The 21,998-nt window shown below is 36.8% G+C and overlaps 1 long non-coding RNA gene across 3 annotated transcripts in view; it reads left to right on the forward strand.

Moving 5' to 3' along the window:
- Positions 1–4,460, forward strand: part of LOC123579392 — a 222,821-nt gene extending 218,361 nt beyond the window's left edge. For all 3 annotated transcript variants that reach the window (XR_006702741.1, XR_006702740.1, XR_006702739.1), the window contains one exon: positions 4,330–4,460. This is a non-coding gene — a long non-coding RNA (uncharacterized LOC123579392). The remainder of the gene's footprint in view (positions 1–4,329) is intronic.
- Positions 4,461–21,998: the final 17,538 nt, after the last annotated feature.

The following is a 21,998-nucleotide window of genomic DNA, read 5'->3' on the forward strand; positions in this document are numbered from 1 at the left end:
AAAATTATAAGCCAGTATTACTGATGAACATGCTAACTTTTAGCAAAATCTAGCAGACCAAATTTGAGAGCATGTTAAAATAATCATATAGCATGATCCAGTCAGACTTATCACTGGGATGCAAGGATTCTTCATCATATGCAAGTCAATAAATGTGCTACATCACTTTAACAGAGTATAAAGTATAAAATCATATGATCATCTTAGTAGATACAGAAAAAGCATTTGGAAAAATGTAATATCCTCTCATGATAAAAACTCAACAAATTAGGTATAGAAGGAATGGACCTCAATATAATAAAGGCTATATCCAAAAACCCCACAGCTAACGTACTCAATGAAGAAAAACTGAAAGCTTTTCCTCTAAGATCAGGAACAAGACAAGCATGCTCACTCTTGCCTCTTCTACTCACCACAGTAGTGGTAACCATAACCTGAGCAATTAGGCATGAAAAAGAAATAAAAGATACAAAATTGGAAAGGAAGAAGTAAAATAGTTTCTCTTTGCCGATGACATGATCTTAAAAATAGAAAATCCTAAAGGCCCCAGCTAAATGTTAAAACTAATAAATTTAGTAAAGTTGCAGGATAGAAAAACAGCTTACAAAAATCAGTTCTGTTTCTATACACTAATAAACTATCTGAAAGAAAGAAAACAATCCCATTTAAAATAGCATCAAGGGGTGCCTGAGTGGCTCAGTCAGTTGAGCGCCCATCTTCAGCTTGGGTCATAATCTCCTGGTTCGTGAGTTCGAGCCTCACATCAGGCTCTGTGCTGACAGCTCAGAGCCTGGAGCCTGCTTTGGAATCTGTGTCTCCCTCTCTCTCTCTCTTCCCCTCCCCGGCTCACACACTCTCTCTGTCTCAAAAATAAATAAAAACATTTTTTAAAAAATTTTAATAAAATAGCATCAGAAAGAATACAATACTTAGGAATAAATTTAGCCAGGAGGTGAAATACCTGTACCCTGAAAAATGTAAGACATTGGTGCAAAAAGTTGAAGAAGCCAAAAATGAAAGATAACTCATGTTCAAAAATTGGAAAAATTAATTTGTTACAATGTCCATACTACCCAAAGCAATCTACAGATTCAATGCAATCCCTATCAAAATTCCATTGGAATTTTTCACAGAAGTGTAAAAGACGGTCATAGTTTGTAGAGAAGCACAGAAGACACAGAAGACAGAATAGCCTAAGAGAGCTTGAGAAAGGACAAAGTCTGGAGGAATCAGACTTCTTGATTTCAAGCTATATTACAAAGCTATAATTTTAAAAGTATAGTACTGCCTTAAACACACACACACAGATCACTGGAACAGAATGTAGAATACAGAAATACATTCAACTAATTAATCTCTGTCAAGGGTACCAAGAACACAAGAGGGGAAGGGATAGTATCTTCAATAACTATTGTTGGGAAAACTAGATAACACATACAAAATAATGAAATTGGACCCTATCTTACACCATACACAAAAAATTAATGGAAAATGGATTAAAGACTTAAACATAAAACCAGAAAACATAAAACTCCTAGAAGAAAACAGGAAAAAGTCTCCTTGATACTGGTGTTGGCAATAATTTTTTGTCTATGACGCCAAAACCACAGACAACAATAGCAAAAATAAACAAGTGGGAATACACCCAGCTAAAAACCTTCTGCACAGCAAAGGAAGTGATTAACAAAATGAAAATGCAACCTATGAAATGGAAGAAAATATTTGCAAAGAAAGGGTGCCTGGGTGGCTCAGTCGGTTAAACGTCCAATTTCAGCTCAGGTCATGATCTCACGGTTGGTGAGTTTAAGCCCCGCGTCAGGCTCTGTGCTGACAGCTTGGAGCCTAGAGCCTGCTTTGGATTCTATGTCTTCCTCTCTCTTCCCCTCCCCTGCTCATTCATTCTCTCTCCCTCCCTCCCTCCCTCTGTCTCTCTCTCTCTCTCAAAAATAAATGTTTAAAAAAATTTTAAGAAAATATTTGCATACATCTGATAAAGGGTTAATATCTAAGACACATAAGGAACTCCTACAACTCAATAGCAAACACATAACCTGATTAAATAATTGGTAAAATACCTAAACAGATGGTTTTCAAAAAAAAGTTACAAATGGCCAACAAGTACATGAAAAGATGCTCAACATCACTAATCAGGGAATTGCAAATCAACATCACAATGAGCTCTCACCTCACACCTGTTAAAAGGATTATTATCAAAAAGATGAGAAATAAGCGTTAGCAGGGATGTGAGGTAAAGTGAACCTTGTACACTGTTGGTAGGAATATAAATTGGTACAACCATTATGGGGATGAGCATGGAAATTTCTCAAAATATTAAAAATAGAACTATGTGATCTAGCAGCCCACTTCTGTATTTAAATTCAAAGGAACAAAATTAGAATGTTTACGAGATATCTGCAGTCCTATGTGCCTTGCAGCATTATTCACAATAGCCAAGGGATAGAAACAACTTAAGTGTCTGTTGAAAGAAGATAAATGGATAAAGAAAATGTGATACACCCAAACCACACGCACACGCACGCACACACGTGCGCGCGCAATTGAATAATAAAATAATAATAAATAATAATAAAAAGTAAATCCTGCCATTTGCTACAACACGGATGAACATGAAGGACATTATATTGGATGAAATGAGCCAGATAGACACTTCGTCTCGCTCATATGTAGAATCTACAAAACAACAAGAACAACAAACCCTTGAACTCAGAAACAGAGTAGAATGGTGGTTTCCAGGGGCTGAGGAGTAGGGGACATGAGAGATGTTGGTCAAAGGGTACAAACTTTCAGTTATGAGTAAGTTCTAAGGATCTAATGGACAGCATGGTGACTGTAATAATGCTGTATTGTATACTTGGAAGTTATTGAACAGTAGGTGTTAAATGATCTCACTACAAACAAAAAATGACAACTATGTGAGGTGATGGATGTGTTAACTTGAATGTGGTAATCATTTCACAATGTTTTTTTTTTTAAGTTTATTTATTTATTTTGAGGGAGAGAGAGGGAGAGTGTGGGGGGAGGGGCAGAGAGAGAGGAGGACAGAGTATCTGAAATGGGCTCTGTGCTGACAGCAGAGAGGCTGTTGCAGGGCTCAAACTGACAAATCATGAGATCATGACCTAAGCTGAAGTCAGTGGCTCAACAGACCAAGCTCCCTGGCACCACATCACAATGTATATTTATTTCAAATTTATCACCTTGCATACCTTAAACATATATAAATTTGTCAGTTATACCTCAGTAAAGCTGGAAAAAATATTTTGTGATTCGTAATGAGGAATTGAATTTCAGATATGAAGAATGTCATGAGCTGAAAAATGCTTAGAGTCAGAAAGTAAAAGGTATGTTCTAGGAGCAGCAACCAGCTAGTTCTGTTAGATATAGAGGACTTGGTTTAAAAAAAAATGGCAATGTGTGATGAGGCAAAATAAAGACCTTTAATACCTAGCTGAAGAGGAACAGATGTGTTAATGAAGCTGTTTGTGAATTATACCTTCAGAGACAACTACTAAACTAGAAAAGGAGTTCTGTTTGTCTGGATTTGATTCAACTTTTCTTATTTTCACACACTTTTCTCCAGCATATTCCATGTCGGTTTAAGTAGTCACAACCAATGACAGCCTAGAAAAAAATATTTGTTTTTCTTCAGCCTTTTTAGTGGAGCTGGGCAAAGGCTCTTGAGATTAAGGACTTGGTCAACCAAACAGTATGTCTAAAAGTATCTATCACAGTAGAGACTGAGCAAATAAGAGAAAAGAAATTGATTGCCTGAACCCTAACACTAGCTGGATAGGAAGGTTTTTCTTTAAAAGCTTTGTTATTTATCCTGGGGCAGAACATGAGAGTGGTCTTGGCAAACAAGACAGTATACTCCTTTTGCTCTTAACGCTGATATGCAAAAAACCAACAGAAGAGAGTGTTGTATTAGTCACTCTGGTAGCTGAGTGTGGAAATCTCTTCAAATTCATCTACTCGGGTATTACTAGCAGCCTTACAGAAAAAACTGCATATGTGCCAGCCTGAAAGATCTGAGGCTCATCTATTAGTATGTGAAGACCTGGCTGTGAGCCAGAGCCCCAAAAGCAAAGTGGTTAAGCACAGCTGAGCCCCTTCCGTGCCTTGGGGGGTTCTCACAGGCTCATAAGCTAAGCAGACTTTCTCTGGGCAGGGTGACCAGGTTTTCAGCAGAAAGCTATGTCCAATTTATTGTGGCTCATCCAGTACTAAACACAGAGTATGGTAACAGAATATTTTAATAGTTACAATAAAGACTGTGTTGGGCCTACTGAGTTGTCTTTGTTTCAGCAGGTGTATCTTGTGCCAGTGACATTGGTAACAGTTGGAAAGAATTTATTTCCTTGATTGACTAAGTAGAAGATGGTTCCCAGAACTGATCTTCAAGTCTAAATAAGCATCCCCAGAGGTGTTGGAGTTTTCAACAAAGTGAGTATCCTGAGGAGAAAATAAAGGGATAGAGACATTTAATTTGAAAATTAAAGGGAATATGACATTATTTTGTGTCTTAGGCTGATGATAAGAAGTGTATAGGGGCGCCTGGGTGGCACAGTCGGTTAAGCGTCCGACTTCAGCCAGGTCACGATCTCGCGGTCCGTGAGTTCGAGCCCCGCGTCGGGCTCTGGGCTGATGGCTCAGAGCCTGGAGCCTGTTTCTGATTCTGTGTCTCCCTCTCTCTCTGCCCCTCCCCTGTTCATGCTCTGTCTCTCTCTGTCCCAAAAATAAATAAACGTTGAAAAAAAAATTAAAAAAAAAAAGAAGTGTATATATAGACATATAACAAACTGAAAAGCATGTACCCAAAAGTACTTACTATAATAATACTATATCAACAACTGCATACAGAAAAATTTTAAATAAAGAGCACAGATACTGAGTATATTTTGTCCATGTACAGTCATCCAGGAAAGATTCCTGAAGTTAAATTTTGAACTGGATTTTGAAGAGGATGAAGCCTATGAATCTCAAAAGATGAAAGAAGGTAGTAGTATAAAGTTAAAATCTAGGCTACCAAGGCAGGAAAAAAATTCAGTTGAATTCCTTTTTTGATTGCAGAACAAATGATCATCTGCAGAAGTTTTTCCCTTCCTTTTGATGATCTCCCACTCTCATCACACTAATGAAGGTGTTCTTTTGGCAGTATTATACCTGTGGCAGACCTCAAAGCATGGAAGGCAAGAAAAGTCAAACTTGGGGATAGCAAGTGCAGCACAGTAGTTGAAACAGCATGTCTTTTGTGGAAGTAAAATTGTGGTTTATAAAACTGTAGTTCCAATCATGATATATCTTTAGTGTTGGACTTACTAATTAAAATTCTATAAAATAAGGAATAGGTAACCACTGTGGACACTTGAAGAACAAAATATTGTACGAATATTCTCAAAGATTTGTTGTTGTGGGAAAAGTCAAATGATGAGGGGAATTCCTAATAAACCATTGTGATAATCCATAACATGAGTTAGTTAAGGGCAGCTGGGAAGTAGAGGAATGGGGAAGTGAGGTGAGGAAGTGATGCGATTATAATGCGGACAAAAAGTGAAGCCCAAAATTATTACAGAGAAAAGACTAGTAAAATCTATAATTGTTGGTTAAAATGGGGGAGTGGGAGGAAGACACCAAAGGTTATCAGCCTGGAAACACTGAAGGTGTTGTGGATAATTATGGGGAAATGTGCAAAGATAGGTCTCAGGGGTAGGGGAAATGAACTTGTTTTTCAATATGTTGCAAGACTTGTGGCATTTAAATTAAATGTTCTATGCACATTGGTGAATAGGGAACTAGAAAGAAGGTAAGAAGTGTATGTGTAGATGAGTAGATGGTGTCCCAAACTTGGTTTAGGTCCTAAGACTCATCTAGAACCTTAAAGAAGAATAATGTCAAAGAAGTGAAAAATTTGCCAGTTAGCCTTGGGAAATTCCCAGAGTTATAGAAAATGAACTAGTGAAGGACACATTATTGAGAGTTGGGAGGAATTTTTTAATTTACAAGTTCTCATATAATCCACAGTGCTATGAATTCATCTCTAAAAATTTAGAAAAATGTACCTCCAGTCTGCTGTTAAGAACATGAAGACACACACAGTGTTTCATTTAGGCCAAAGCAAAAGAGAGAGTGGAGAAATAACAACTTCTCTGGTTTACAATATATGATAGTGCAGGATTGTGCTGGGCGTGCTCAGACAGTATCTTTACTTCTACAACAACTCAGTGAAATGACTTACTGTCACCTTTGTACTGATGAGGAACTGAAAGAAGGGATAATTGTTTAAATATCAGAAGGAAGGAAGGGGGGATGAGAGGAAGACTGAATTTGGATAAGGAAGTCTTTTGAGAAAACACAGAGTTTCTCAAATTTTGCATTGTGATCTGAGAAAAATTGTTTCCATAAAGGTCGGTTAAAATTTGAAACTTCTAGGGGCGCCTGGGTGGCTCAGTCAGTTGAGCCTCCAACTCTTGATTTCAGCTTCGGTTGTGATCCCAAGGTCTTGGGATTGAGCTCTGTGTCAAACTCTGCACTGAGCGTGGAGCCTGTCTCCCTCTGTCCCTCTTCCCTGCTCTCTCTCTCTCAGATAAAGATAAAAATGGGAACTTCTTCTCTCTTAAAAATCCTTGCTGATGGGGAAAAACTTTCTTTAGTTTGTCATGGATCAGTCTCTCATAATGCAAAGCAGTAATAAGCAAACCAAGGCATCTACTCTTAAAATTCTTCCAAGTTTATTATAAAAAATTGATGAGTTCAGTGTTGAATAAACTTTCTTAATATTTTATTCAAAATACATATATCTATTTAGCTAGAAATATTTCATTTTGATATAACTTTATACTTCTATGCCTTCTATTCTTGAGGATCTTCTCTGGTTTTCCAGAAACTATTGTTTTAAACTGTAGATAGGTACTGTTATAGAAAATGCCAGAAAGAAAATAAATTTATAAATATAATAGGGAAAGTACAACTATCATCATTTTATTGTAGATTCAAAGAAATACCTGTTAATCCATAACCCTTCTCTTCCTCCTTCTTAACCCACCTTAACACTGTTTTCGATTCATTGTACTTCTCTTTCCCACGCTACAGAACTTTTCTGCTCCTCCAGCACCTCCCCACCCTCCCCACCTTCCTCTTTCTCTGCTCTCTTCTTTTAAACCTTCCCAGGGTAGATCTATTTTCTTTAGCATGACCTATTCAATCACAAGGAAGAGCTCATCAGACTGTCTTACCAATATGTGGCCATCAAAGTGGGAAAGTAGCCTTCAAAGTGGGAAAATGGGATGTGAGCTGGAAGAAGCTTATTTCCTAAGTTAAATATAGCTTTGTACAGTCCTAACAATTAAAAACATTTCCCTGTCATATGCATTAGTATATTTGTATATATGTGCATACCTATTCATTTTTTGTTTTGTAGAATATTTAATGTAAACTTTGTAATGTGTAATGAAGATACTTACTAGGTAGTCCCATTATTCCTTACTAATCTGCCCCCAAATGAGTTATAGTCTTTGTCAGTTCTTAAAATCTGCCTTTGTGTAGGTGTCCTATATGTTTTCTATTAGTTAAGTGACTTTTGAAGACTACTCATAAACATCAGGAATACAAAATAGTCCCATTTGTCCTATATCCACATTGTCCAGTTGTCCATGGACCCCAAACTCTGCACCTCTGCCAAAGTGTACCACCAAGGCACCGCTGGGCATTACAGTGAACTCACAGGGACACTGCAGGACTTTTTAAATTTTTGAGAAACAGAGTGACATCTGTTGGGCATGACCTGAACTATTACTAAGTTGGGATTTTCTTTTCTGAAGAAAAGGGTCCCACAAGCTGAGAAAATTCAGAGTTTGGGAATCTCTTGCTCTAGGCATTAAAATTCCTTTTGTATCAAAATAGCATAAGTCATTCTTGGGGTACCTGGGTGACTCAGTCAGTTAAGTATCTTCCTTCAGCTCAGGTCATGATCTTGCAGTCAGCGGGTTCAAGCCCCATGTCGGGCTCTGTGCTGACAGCTTGGAGCCTGGGGCCGGCTTTGGATTCTGTGTCCCTCTCTTTCTCTCTGCCTCTCCCCTGCTCACGCTATTTGTCTCTGAAAAAATAAACATTAAAAAAATTTTAATTATAGTCTTTTTTGTATACAATTTGATCAAAACAATTTAAATATAATAAGTAATTACTTTCAAAAAGAAAATTTTGAGGGCACCTGGGTGGCTCAGTCGGTTAAGCGTCCGACTTCGGCTCAGGTCATGATCTCACAGTTCATGAGTTCCAGCCCCACATCGGGCTCTGTGCTGACAGCTTAGAGCCTGGAGCCTGCTTCAAATTCTATGTCTCCCTCTTTCTCTGCTCCTCCCCTGGTCATGTTCTGTCTCTCTCTCCTTCAAAAATAAATTTAAAAAAAACATTAAAAAAAATTTTTTTAAATAAAAAGAAAAATTTATCAAAAACATATCTATTAATGAGATTCATGTAACTTCCCTCCCTCATTAGTTCATGTGTCTGTATATGAATTTTACTGGCTGGACTGAATCCATTTTTATTTATATTTTTGTTTTGCTGATGTAAGCCTTGAGAAAACTTGTTTACATAAGTAAATAGATGGATATAAGCATAAATTTATTATAGCAAGGTCATTATTCTTTGAGCTCCTTTTGAGTTATATGCAAACATATATGTAAAGAATTGGAAAACTATCATCCCTGTCTAGACCTATACTGACTAGTAGGCATTAGTCATGTGTGACTATTAAATATAAGTAAGATTAATTAAAATTTAAAACTCAGTTCCTTGCACTAACATTTCACGTGCTCAAAAGCTGTGTATAACTAGTGGCTACTGTGTTGGACAGTGCAGATAAAGAACATTTCTATCATTGTGTAGAAAGTTCTATTGGATATCGCTGGTCCAGACATTAAAACTATCTTCTTTGCCAATATTTATATCAATATTTTAAATTCTTTCTGGGATTGATACCCCAAGGTTTTTTCCACCCCAGGGTAAATGCAGTGTAGTCTTTTATGTTAATAAACATGTTATCATATCAATGTATTTTTTAGTGATTTGCCTCTTTTATTCAACTTTATATTTTTGAGATTCATTCATTGATATATATAGCTTTTGTTCATTTATTTTACTGTTAAATATTCCACTATATGAATATGCTTTGTCAACTTCCAAACACGTGGATTGGTTTTTTCCACTTTCTTTGTCATTAAAATCAGTGCTGTTCTGAAATTCTTGTTTGTGTCTCCCAAGGCCCATCTTCAAATTTCTCTAGGATATATACACAGGAGTTGAATTCCTGGGTCATAGGATATTTCCCTCTTCAATTTGACTGGATAATGCTAAATTGCTTTCAAAAATGGCTATCTTAATCCACACTCCCATCAGCAGTCCTCGCTTCTTCATGTATTATTTCAAACTGGGTTTGGCTGTGCTTGACAAAAACAAAGAAACAAACATGAATAACATTGGCTTAAACAACAACAAAAATTTATTTCTCTTCAGCTAGATAAGGTTCAGAGGTAACCAGTCTAGTGCAGCATGGTGGCTCCAGGCTCATTAGGGTCTTTGTCTCCTTTCTTGTTGCTCCACCATCCTCAACATGTGGTTTTTACTTTATGGTATACGGAGGCTGCCTGATCTCTAGCCATCATGTTTGCCTTCAACCGCTTAGAGGAAGAGAGAAAGAAGTTAATGCCTTCCCTCCCTGACATTTATAAAAACATTTCTTGGAATCTGAGCAATCTATATTTGCTCATAACCTATTAGCCATACCTTAATCACACAGTGACAGCAAGCTACAAGAGTGACTAGAAAATGAGGTCTTTATTCCAAGTGGTTATGTGCCGAGGCAAAAATCGGTGGTCTTCTGACCAAACAAGATAAAGACTATGGGAGGACAGCAAGTGATTTCTTCTACTTTCCATACATTTTGCAATACTTCCCTGATTAGTGGAAAGGATGAACATCTTTTAAAGTTTATAGGCCATTTGAATTTCCAGTTCTATGAAGCAGTTGTTTATTTCTTCTGTTCATTTTTTTTCAATCTTATTTTATTTTCCTTGTTAGGTTTTAGCGTTTTATTATACATCCTAAGAGAATTTTTAAAACTCTATAATATAAAATCTTTTATCTGGTGAGTTAGTGCATTTATTGTGATTACTAATATGTTTCTATTTCTTTTACCATTGTATTTTGTGCTATTTGTTCTGCTTTTTTGTCTTTTGAAAAATTTCTTATTTTGAGTTGTGTCTTTTTCTTTTGCTCCCCTACTGGTTTAGCAGTTATCTACTATATAACAACTATTTTAGTGGTTACATTTTAAATTCTAATATGCATGCATACATAAAATCTAAAAATAATCCAAGACTCCTACCCCTTTTCAGGACTATACAATAATTTTAGAATATTTTAACTCAGATTGTTTCTTTCCATTTATTTGATGTTTTCCAGTGTCTTAGTCCTGTCTTATCTTTCAGTCATAGAAATTAGATGTTTTTGTAGCATTTTACTTTTATACAATCTCAAATACACCATAAATTTGCAGAAATTATATAAAATTATACAAAAAATTCCTATATATATATATATATGTATATATATATATATATATATATATATATACATATATACTGTACCCAAATTCTCCAGTTGTTGACATTTTGCTCTATTTGCTTTATCATTCTCTCTCTTTCTATTCTTCCTTTCCACCTCCTATCCCCATCTAAGTGTAATTTGAAAGGTGACAGTGTAATTCTCTTTTACCACTAAAGATTCCAATGTGTATTTCCTAAGAACAAGGCATTCTCTTACATAAGCAAAGTACAATTGTCCAAATCCCAAAATTTAACATTATACTGCTGTGTCCCTATTTGTATTTGTCAATTGTTCCAGTGTTCTCACAGCCATTGCCCACCTACCATTCTAAGACCTAATCCAAATTCCATGTTGCATTTAGTTGCCATGTTTCTGTAGGCATATTCAATCTTGAACATCTCAGATTTTCTTTGTCTTGCTTGACCTTGAGATTTTTGAAGGCCAATTACATTTATAGAAAGCCCCTCAATTTGGTCTTTCATAAAGTTTGCTCACAATTACATCCGGACATGTTATTTGGGGCAGAAATAGCACAGAATTAATGATGAGTCCTTCTCAGCAAATCATGTCAGGAGGCTAATGATAATTGGTTTGTCCTAACACAGGTCATAATAAGTTACATCACTTGGCTAAGGTGGTATTTGCCGGGTTCTCTCCACTGTATAAGTTACTGGTTTTTTCTTTTTAACTAATAAATGACGTGTGGATAAATACTTTGAGACTATGTAAATATCGCATTCCTCATCAAACTTTCACCTCTTAGTTTTAGCAACCAAATTATTTTCTAATTCCACCATTCCTTTTCTACTTATTACTTCACATTTTAATGTAAGGAATATCTTTACCTTCTCCCTTATGGTTGTTTGTTTATATCAGTATTGTTATGGACTGCATGTTTTTGTCTCCACACTGCCCCCCTTGAAAATTCATATGTTGGGGGCACCTGGGTGGCTCAGTCGGTTAAGCGTCAGACTTTGGCTCAGGTCATGATCTCACGTTTGGTGAGCTCAAGCCCTGCATCAGGCTCTGTGCTGACAGCTCAGAACCTGGAGCCTGTTTTGGATTCTGTGTCTCCCTCTCTCTCTGCCCCTCCCCCATTCGTGCTCTGTCTCCCTCTGTCTCAAAAATAAATAAACGTTAAAAAATTTTAAAGAAAGTTCATATGTTGAAACCCTAGTTCCCAATAGAATGATGACGGGATTAGTGAGTATCCTTCTCAGAAAAAGAAGAAAGCTAGACATCCTGTTCTCAGTCATGTGAGGATACCAGGAGAAGATGGCCATCTCCAAACTAGAAAAGACACTTTCACCATACACCAGCACCTTGATCTTGGACTTTGCAGCCTCTAGAACTGGAGAAATAAATATTTGTTGTTTTAGCCACCCAGTCTATGATAATTTGTTATAGCATTATGAACTGAATAGGGCAAGTATGAATTCATAGACATTTACTTTATTCTACATGTTGTAGTCCAACACTGTCATCATTTATTTTGATATGCAAATTGTCCCAGATTTGTCAAGTAAGAGTCCTTTTTTTTTAATATTTATTTTTTGTGAGAGTGCTAGCAAGGGAGAGTCAGAGCGACACAGGTTCTAAAGTGGGCTCTGCGCTGGCAGGCTGACAGCAGCAAGCCCCGTGGCGGGGCTCCAACGCACTAATGGTGAGATCATGACCTAAGCCAAAGTTGGATGCTCAGCCAACTGAACTGCCCAGATGCCCCTCAAGTAGGAGTTCTTTTAAACAGTCCTGCCTCTTTTTTTTTTAATGTCCTCAACATTTTTTTTAATGTTTATTTATTTGTGAGAGAGAGAGAGACTGTGTGTGTGTGAGCCAGGGAGGGTCAGAGAGAGAGGGTGACACAGAATCTGAAGCAGGCTCCAGGCTCTGAGCTGTCAGCCCAGAGCCTGATGTGGGGCTCAAACTCACAAACTGGGAGATCATGATGCCCAACCAACTGAGCCACCCAGGCGCCCCAATGTCCTCACCATTCTTTGAGCATTTCCTTGCTTTCTGGAACAAAACAGTCCAGGCTCATCTTGTACTTCCCTACTGCAGTCCAAAATTTAGCCTTTTTCCTGTGGAGCCTAATTGCCTTTAATGGACAACAGAATTTTTTAAATATTTATTTATTTATTTTGAGAGAGTGAGAGAGCAAGAGAGCATATGAGCTGGGGAGGGGCATAGAGAGGGAGACAGAATCCCAAGCAGGGTGCAAATAGTTAGCAGAGCCCAGTGTGGGGCTCAGTCCACAAACTGTGAGATCATGACTTGAGCTGAAATCAAGAGTTGAATGCTTAATCACCCAGGTGCCCCAACAGTAGAATTTTGAAACCAAGCTCTGTACACTAAATGTGCTCCTTGATGTTAGTGTTATCATTGCCTCTAGCCTCTCAAAACTGATTGAGCTAGGAACTATGTTTTAATATTTCTAAAACATACATATATTTTTATATACATATATGTATGTGTGTGTATATATATATATACCCCTACATCAATATTTTTCTGTCAAAAAAGTGTGTTTATCCTCATAAGAGGATTGAGGATCATAACTCCAATTTCAGTTTAACACCGTATGTTATATTCTAGTACTCCCCCTTTCCATATTTGTAATCCCCTTCTATAACAGTGAGAAATTAGGCTTCCATTATCCTCAACGTATTTGCTCATTTGCTCTAGCCTAGAATTCAAAGAAGTTACTTTCAAATTGCTAACAGATATCATTGCAAAAGTAAACATACTAACTGGAATTTAATATCTTATAGTTCTTTTTTTTAGCTAAAATTCACATATAGTGAAATGTACATGTCTAAAGCATACTATTCAGTCAGTTTTTCACTTGTTAATTTTACCTTTTATATGTAGAGAGAGAGACAGAAAAAGAGACAGAGTATGTATAGTCTCTAGATTATAAAGGTTGTTATCTATAGGAAGTTTTTTCTGATATTATTTACACCATTATTGCCTGAAGTAAAGACCTCATGTTATTGTTTTATACAGCAGTGTTGATTTAAATATACCCATATCTAATGTACCCCTGTCTAAAGTGTTTTTCGTTGTCATTTCTTATTGTACCACATGACTTTCTTGATCAGTTAACTTCTTCCTAAGGAATAGCCCTGAAGAATTCCTCAGTGAGGGTTAGTTGCTCAAAACTCTCAGTTTTTGTCTGAAATGTTTTTTTTATGCTCATCCTTTAAAGATGACTTCCTCAGGATACAGGCTTAGGTTGCAAATTATTTTCTCTCAGTAATTTAAATATATCCATGTTTTCTAGTTTCCATTGTTGCAGTTGAGAAATCCGATATTAGTGTTTTTTCTTTTATGATAAATTGTCATTCTCTTTGCTTTTAAGATATTTTCATGTTTTGTGTTTTGCAGATTCACTTTGATGAGTTAAATGTATGTGAAGGTTTCTTTATATTTATCCTGCTCGGGATCATTATGCTTCTAGATTCTAAATATTCATGTATTCCAACTTTCTGAATAATTCTCAGTAATTATCTCCTGAATATCTTTTTAAATTTTCTTTACTTTCATACTTAAAAACTATGAATAGATGGTTTTTAGACGTTTAAGTTCTCCTCCACATATCATAATTTCTTTTATCATATTTTCCACCTCTATGTCAGTGCTTTACTTTAGCTAAGTTCTTTAGTTTTATCTTCTAGTTCACCAATTCTTTCTTCATCAATATCAAATATGATGTTTTACCTGTCCATTGTATTTTCAATTTTTATTATTTTTACCATAAATAATAAAGTGGAGTCTTTTTCAAAAATATGTTTATATTCTCTTATATCTGACTTATATTTCTATTCTCTCCTTTATTTCTTTATACATAAACATACTTATATTATGAATTATGTAATTCCAGCATTTGAGGTACAGTATTTCTTCACCAGGTTTTTCTCTCTGTTATTTCTGTTGGATCATGCTATCTTGTTTCCTCATGGGTTTTGTGATTTTTTTATTAATTTTCCATTATGAAATCATGCAAACTGGGACTCTTTCTGAGCAACTTCTCTGAGGTCAGGGTTAAGGATAAACACTCCTAGAATGGATTTGCATTTTTTTTGTCCTAGGTGCTTGGAAAGAACCATTGACCAAGTATTACTTTAATTTTTCAGCTTGGATATTTTTCATCGCATATAAGTAGTATGATTTCAATCCAGTACCCAGGATTGACATGACAACTAACCTATGGTTCTGAATTAGGGTGTTCATACATCCAAATTTTCCCAGTTAAAGTGCCCTTTATTTTGGTATAATTATTGATAATGCCTTCTTCCACTTTCACAAGATTTTCCATTTGGATTATAAATTATATGCTACCCTTGTAAGAATACAGGAGAAACTTTTTCTCCCTTCCAACCTTAGCAAAGGCAGAAAAGATATGTTATTATTTCTAGTTCACCCTTTCACTGAAAGTGTATCTCCCAGAATCCTGATTTTAAGTTGGGGTTTCCATTCCAGCTTCTCAAATAAGAAGCTCTAGGTTTGTGGGGATTGGCAGATGCCCTCAGGGCAGCTGCTGGCTTTAGCATGTTTACCTCTTTGGATTCATGCTTCTCCTTAGTTCTTTGCCTCTAAGGATTTTCCTTACTTTATTGTGAGCTCAGCTATATATTTAAGAGGATGTTGTAAATCTTTTATTCAGAATATTTAGTTGTTTAGTTGTAGGAAGTTATCCCCCCCCCCCAGAAAAAGTCCCTGGGCTCCTCATAAATACTGCTTTAACTGTGTGTGGTTTTGGAAGAGCCAATTTTTCTGGTATTGAGGTAGCCCAGAAACTTCTAAGGGCAGGTTTCCTACTTGAGAGCTTTCACTTGTCCCACTTTGTCGAAAATATGAGGACAATTTACCTGAAGAAAAAGTGTCAAAAATTTATCTTTTAATGTTCTATGTTCTCCAGATACAAACTGAGAGCATAAAGTAAAATCACTTTTATTTTTCTAACAAAAGAAGTAGACAAGTACCAGCCTGTAAGATAAAATATACTATTATTATATTCACTTTATAGATGAAGAAAGTGAGGCACAAGGAAGCTAAATAACTTACCCATGGCCCACTATTCATAAGAGCTTATATTAGAACCCATAGCCAGCTGTCTATAATATGCATGCCCTTAACCACTAGCTCATATGCTCCTTGGCCCAAATATATGCATTTTCCTATTTCATCATCATAAAATGTATACTAATGAGGGAAAGTATTACTACATTGATACCATTCGGTAACAGATACAAAAGGATGAAGAAAAAAAGAATACAAGCTTTGTTACAGATTATAAGAATTATGAGGAAACAGAGTTTTTAATCCTAAATCATAAATGCTTTCCATTTCTCCATCCTTTCTCTTCTTCCATTCTGTCTCTCTGGAAGTTTCTTTCCTGTTTGCTTACCTGAAAATTTCTTGCTTTTTTTTTTTTTAATACATTTTATTGTCAGGTTACCTAATATACAGTGTAAACAGTGTGCTTTTGCTTTCAGGGATAGATTCCCGTGATTCATGACTTGTATACAATACCCAGTGCTCATCCCAACAAGTACCCTCCTCAATGCCCATCACTCATTTCTCCTCTCCCGCCCTCACATCAACCCTGTTTGTTCTCTGTATTTAAGAGTCTCTTATGAGTTTGCCTCCCTCTCTGTTTGAAACTATTTTCCGGGGCGCCTGGGTGGCTTAGTCGGTTAAGCGTCTGACTTCAGCTCAGGTCATGATCTCGCGGTCTGTGAGTTCGAGCCCCGCATCAGGCTCTGTGTTGACAGCTCAGAGCCTGGAGCCTGTTTCAGATTCTGTGTCTCCCTCTCTCTCTGACCCTCCCCCGTTCATGCTCTGTCTCTCTCTGTCTCAAAAATAAATAAATGTTAAAAAATAAAAAAGAAACTGTTTTCCCCTTTCTCTTCCCCCATGGTCTTGTTAAGTTTCTCAAGTTCCACATATGAGTGAAAACATATGATAGCTGTCTTTCTCTGCCTGACTTATTTCACTTAGCATAACACCGTCTAGTTCTATCCACGTTGTTGCAAATGGCCAGATTTCATTCTTTCTCATTGCCAAGTAGTATTCCATTGTATATATAAACCACATCTTCTTTATCCATTTATCCGTTGGTGGACATTTGGGTCTTTCCATGATGTGGCTATTGTTGAAAGTGCTGCTATAAACATTGGGATACAAGTGCCCCTGTGTATCAGCACTCCTGTATCCCTTGGATAAATTCCTAGTAGTGCTAGTGCTAGGTTGTAGGATAGTTATATTTTTAATTTTTGGGGGAGCCTCCATACTGTTTTCCAGAGTGGCTGTACCAGTTTGCATTCCAGTTTGCATTTTAATACAATTTAAATATCTCCATTAAAAAAAAAAAAAACAAAGCTATCATGAATACAATTGTCCCCATAGGCTTTCTCAGAGAGAATTAATTTCCTCATCTTTTTTCTCATAGCATTTTTACGTATCTTTATGATAGCACTTAGCAGTTGTAGTATGCTGAACCACATTAAATCATTGTTTTTACAAGTCAGGAATGATTGAATGTCAACAACATATGGTTCAACCTTATTTATTGTATATATGTATACTCCACTAGATTTAGAAGTAGAGACCATGTGTCATTTGCCTTTTTTTTTTTTTTTAAGGCCTGAGCATGTGCTCAAAATATGATTGTTGAATTGGTTGGATGCTAATACTCTGGGAAAAATATTCAAAAATACTAATCACTGACATATATTGGTCATTGACCAACCAGAAAAGATACTGGTATTAAACAGCTGCTAAAACTGTGCCCATTTTTTAGCTGCACATTAGCCCAGCCTCTGCCAAGGATACATGCAGAATAAGACCTTTGGGGTTGTAGTGAACCCCCAAATGTGGCTCTAACCAACTACATTCAATGCTTGAAACTTCTCTATAATAGTGTCAGCAAATCTCACTTCAACATCTAGTAACAGACAACTAAGAACTTTTTGTTATAACCAGTTCTATCTTTGAGCATCTCTCACCCCTAGGAAATTCTTTCTCCCATTAGACACTACAGTCTGTCTTCCTTTAACTTCCATTCACAGGGCTTAATTATATCTCTAAGGGCTTCAGCACTAGTCTCATTCCCCTTCTACATGACAGCTCTTAAGATATTTGAATATGGCCATATCTGCCTCTAATTCATTTCATCTAAAAACAAAGTATCCTTCGTTTCTTAAACCAGTTATTATTTTACATGGCTCATATTTCCCAATAATAGTATTATTCTTTACTTTTTTTGTCCACCTATGATGCCCAGAACTGAGCCTTGTATTCTGATTGAGATACACCCAGAACAGAGGACAGCAGAACTACTCTATCCTGTAACCCATTTAGCACATGGTTTGATAGACCATGGCATACAACAGTGTGATACACCAAGGCATTTCCTGTGATATAAAACAAGAATATAGCCCCGTCCTGGGGAGCCATGTTATAGGAAGGACAGGCTAGATAACTGAACTAGATCTGTGGTTCTTCATCCTGGCTGTGCGTCACAACTGTCTGTGAGCTTTTAAACAACAAAGATGCCTGAGCACCACGCCAGATTTACTGAATATAGCAATCTCGATGTGGAATCTTTGGAAAGGGTATACAAGGCAGTATAAAGTGGTCGAGAATGCATGCTCTGGAGCAAGACTGCCTGGATTCAAATCTGGACTCATGTAAATTAATTTACTTCTGTAAATTGCTTTAATTCTCTGTGCTTTCTCATCTCTAAAAAGAAGTGTAGACTCTGGGGCGCCTGGGTGGCACAGTCGGTTAAGCGTCCGACTTCAGCCAGGTCACGATCTCGCGGTCCGTGAGTTCGAGCCCCGCGTCAGGCTCTGGGCTGATGGCTCAGAGCCTGGAGCCTGTTTCCGCTTCTGTGTCTCCCTCTCTCTCTGCCCCTCCCCCGTTCATGCTCTGTCTCTCTCTGTCCCAAAAATAAATAAATGTTGAAAAAAAAATTAAAAAAAAAAGTGTAGACTCAAAGAACTGTTGTGAGGATTAAATGAGTTACTATAAGTAAAGAATCAAGAACAGGCCCTCTCACTTAGTATGTGCTAAGTGAATATTGTCCATTATTATGATCTGAGTATGTGTAAATCTGTGCTGCTGGTTTTCGTGCACACGCTGAGAAAGCGCTGGTATAGGATACAATCTGACATGATAGGCATCTCTGTCAGGAGAGGTGATCCTCCTATGCTTCTCAAGCAAGAATGGCTAATTTTTAATCCCCTCCTTTCTGGTGAACTTTATCACCACAGTGACCCAACTGAAACTTTAGCTTGCACATTATCACCAGGACATAACTTCTGCTGCTGAAACAGTGCCTCTCCCTTCCCTTCATGACCCTGAATGCTCTGCATCGTGGTCCACACACAGTTGGATCTTAGAGTATACTTTAAAAAGTAGGAACATGGATTTGCCAACCTTTTATATTACCAAGCAAGAACATTCAAAAATTATAATTACATCTACCGCTGTAATAAAAGAAAAGACATTGAAACCCTAAAGAACTAGGAAGTTGTAATCTCAGGATAAATTGATAAGGCTACCATAATTAAGTTAAACCTACAACCTCTCTGTCTATGACTGCAGTTTGTTTAATTGCGTATCTTTATTACAGATGGCGAAAATTTATCATTAGTAAACATCATCGCTTTCTTTACCTAAACCCTCACTTTCAATTATAATTATAGCATATGCAGTAAAAGTCTTTAAATTTGGTAAATGCTGCCTGAATAGAAAAAAGACATGCCATTTTGATTTACATCTAAGTTTTGGCATATTTATGTTTCTGTGGCTTTTATTTACTAAATTGGGTTTGTTTTGATAATCTATTTTAGTAGAATATTTATGTAGCTGTATTTTAGAATAAGAAATAACATATATTTTCCTATGCAAGTTTTTCTCATTTTAGCTAATGAAAATTCTGCCGATTAGGCACTGGGAAAGTGTCTGCCAGTAGTTAATGCTAATAGAGACACCAGAGCATTCTTTCCACTATTAATCTGTGGATAATGGAAGGCCCATTTCTTAAGTACACACAGAAGAAAGAATAGGAAAAATACTGGCTATGACACCTAATGAATTGCCTTCCTCCCACACTACTGTGCCCTTGTAACCTAGGGCATGTAGAGCAGGCTGGCAGCCATCGCATTACAAATTTAAAAGTGCTAGAATCTCTTGGTTCTGTAGCATGTTGCCTGATGGATTGGTGAGTAATGTACTTGAAGAGTGCATTACTGAGCTCTAGACTAATGGCCACCTCTTGCCCATGGCCTTTATGGTAGATCATTCATTGTGCTGCCTCATCAGCTTCCTGCCAGCCTGTATCTGGCATAAGCATTGGCTGTTCCAAAGCTGATTAATCCCCCTAGGAATTAGTCCCACTGCAGCTCTCCGTGTGGATTACACAAAAATGGGAATGCTCTGGTGCTATGGAGACAACACAACTTTTCTTTAAATTCATATACTCACTCTAGAAGATGAAATTTCCTCCCCAATGTATGTATTGACATATATGGTAAATCTTATACAATTTTAAGAAATTTCCCATAAAATAAATGCAATGATTGATAATTTCAAGGTTTTGAATTTTACAGGAAGAAAAAATTTTAAAGGGTATATCTACAATGTAAACTTTAACGTGTCAATCTAAAGAGACATCACATCACAACGTAACTGTATATTGCATTTTTATTTAGTTTTTCTCAGATGTTTTACTGATTCCAGAATTTTTTTAAAGTTGCAAGTTCTGTACTCTCTACTTATAAAGTAACATAAAATTTCCTCTGAAAGACTTACAATATAACATTTACTATAGAGAGTTACAAATGGAATTTGATGGTAGAATTTTATTCAGTGGAAATGCATGGCATAACATTTGCTTTTGATTTAGTACAGAAAATTATCTTGATTTTTAACAGAAAAAAAATCTTAATTTTTGTATTCTCACAGTTGAGGTCTACACAAATTATTGATTTTCTATGTGGTTATTAATTATAATTAGCACCTTAAAGGAATAAAAACACATATTAAATATCTTAGGTCTTTTTGGTGCTTTATTCAGCACAAGGATATCATATGTCTTCAAATTCAGTTTCCTAAAATTGAGAATGTGAAATAAGACAAAAGAAACAAAACCTAATAATAGAAAACCATGCATAAGCCAAGACTAAGTACAGACTATTATTCTAGGAGAATTTGGAGGAAAGGGAAGTCAATGATGACTGGAAAAATAAGAAAATCATGGAAGAGATGAAGGTTAAGCTGACTCTTAAAAACTAGAATTAGGGTAGACAATGTGGAGGCCAGGTATTTTGAGTCAGTAAAATCACATTAGCAAAAGTACAGAAGTATTAACATGATATATTAATAGGTTAGAACGAAGAGGGGTGCCTGGGTGGCTCAGTCACTTAAGTCCGACTCTTGATTTTAGTTCAGGTCATGATCTCACAGTTTGTGGGTTTGAGCCCCACATCGGGCTCTGTGCTGATAGCTTGGAGCCTGCTTGGGATTCTCTCTGTCCCTCTCACTCTACCTCTTTCTCTCTTTCTTTCTCTCTCTCTCAAAAATAAATAAACCTTTTAAAAAATAGACTAGAAAGAAGAAAATCCTGACCAGAGTGGAGGGTATGGGTTTTGAAGTAGTAGAAAATAAAGTACAGTGTGAAAGGACTTCTCATTCTGCCAGTATGGTAGACTAGACCACCTGGAAACTCTCTTGCTATAATCATCTGGAAATCTAAGTAAAATAGAATGAATTTCCTTTGGAAATTCAGAAATGAACTAGAACTTATAACCAGAGTGGTAAACATGTGCACTGAGGCTGTGACTTCCCTAAGAAATTGAATCTGGTGGGAGGTGAAGTTTTTTGGTCTTGGAAATCTAGAAGCTTGAATAAACAATCCTGAGTCGATTGAAGGTGAGGCCCTGAGCCCACATAATCCAAAGGGCTAGAACTAAAATATCACTTGCTTCACACTTCCTCCTTTAAAAAATCAGCATTCTTGGGGCGCCTGGGTGGCGCAGTCGGTTAAGCGTCCGACTTCAGCCAGGTCACGATCTTGCGGTCCGTGAGTTCGAGCCCCGCGTCAGGCTCTGGGCTGATGGCTCAGAGCCTGGAGCCTGTTTCCGATTCTGTGTTTCCCTCTCTCTCTGCCCCTCCCCCGTTCATGCTCTGTCTCTCTCTGTCCCAAAAATAAATAAACGTTGAAAAAAAATTAAAAAAAAAAAAAATCAGCATTCTGAAGTCCTTAAATAATACATAATTTTTCAAAGGATAGAATAGGAGGTAAATGTACCTACTGAACAGGGAAATAATAAAGAAGCTTATCAGTCCTGGGCTGGACTGAATGTAAA

This window comes from Leopardus geoffroyi, chromosome E2, assembly GCF_018350155.1.
Source record: "Leopardus geoffroyi isolate Oge1 chromosome E2, O.geoffroyi_Oge1_pat1.0, whole genome shotgun sequence".
NCBI lineage: Eukaryota > Metazoa > Chordata > Mammalia > Carnivora > Felidae > Leopardus > Leopardus geoffroyi.